Source organism: Condylura cristata, unplaced genomic scaffold (genome assembly GCF_000260355.1).
Source record: "Condylura cristata isolate star-nosed mole 26May11 unplaced genomic scaffold, ConCri1.0 scaffold00004, whole genome shotgun sequence".
In the NCBI taxonomy this organism is placed as follows: Eukaryota; Metazoa; Chordata; class Mammalia; order Eulipotyphla; family Talpidae; genus Condylura; species Condylura cristata.
Window position 1 is genome coordinate 61,122 of NW_004567105.1, and position 1,225 is coordinate 62,346.

The window sequence follows — 1,225 nt, forward strand, 5'->3', positions numbered from 1 at the left end:
GCCGGCGCCCTCGCCCCCTCCCCGTCACCCTAGCGACGCTGCCTGGGGGGCGACCCGGGGGGACGGGCCTAGGGGAGGGGGCGCCGGTAGCCTCCACCTGCGCGGGGAAGTGAATTTGAGTTTTCAGCGTTGTCGTGGCAACGCGGGAGGGGCTGCCGAGTGGGCGAGGAGAGGGGAGCGCTGGAAGGGAAGGCAGGGCCGCCCCGGTGCAGCAGCCGCCAGCTCCAGGGATCCCAGGACTGCCCGGCCCTGGAAGCGCCCCGTGGAGAGCAGCCAGCACCCTCGTCGGGCTCCGGAGCAGTGCTGGCTCCCGCAAAGGCCCTGGTGCGTCCTGAACCCCCAGACTAGGCCCTGACCCGCGGCCTTCACAGCGCCCCTGACGCCAGGGGCCCTCTGCCCACTCCCAAGGCCCCGGCCTCTGGAGCCCAGGGATGGCGCCCCCCCCAACGGGGCCCCTCCCCAGAGCAGCCGCACCTGCCCACCACAAAGCCCCAGACAGACCAGGGCTCCCCTCTGCCCCGCGGACAGGGCAGCCCCAGAGCAGTGTCCTCTGAGGGGACATGCTGACCCCTGAGGGCACCGTGTGTCCCCCCCGGCCCCCGTGCCCCCCGTCCCGCGGGGAAGCCTCTACCTGCGGCGCACCGACCGGACCACAGCTGCCCCTCCGCTGCTGTCCGGCGTCTGCCGCCCTGTCCTGCCCTCCCCCGCCTGGACCCTCCCTGGCGGAAGTGGGGCCCTCTGCTCTTCCCAAGGCCACTGGCCTGGACCTTGGACAGCCGGGATCCCAGGGGGCCCGGCAGGATGGGAGGCGGGAGGGGCAGGAAGCCCCCTTATCTGCAGGAAGCACCTGGGGAAGCCGGCCGTTTCCTGGCCCACCCGGCAGGGAGGACGCCAGCTTCCCGCCTCGCCGCGTCTCCACCATCTTCCTGCCCGGCCGCCCCCCCAGAGCCTCCCACCCCTGCCGCCCTGCTGGCCCGGCCTGGCCTCCCTGGGGCAGCCGGCGCCCTGCCCCTGCCTCACCACGCCAGCAGCAGGAGGGCAACGCCCACGTGCCCGCCGGCCGCAAGGGCCAGGCCCTCCCGCCGCCCCCCAACTGGTGGTGCCCACCCGGCCCTCGGGGTCTCCCCACCCCCGGTCCTCACCCTCGCCGTGCAGCGGGCCAGGGGCACAGAGGACCCAGCGCCTGGCATCTGCACCCGCCCGCACAGGCGCAGAGGCCTGGCCG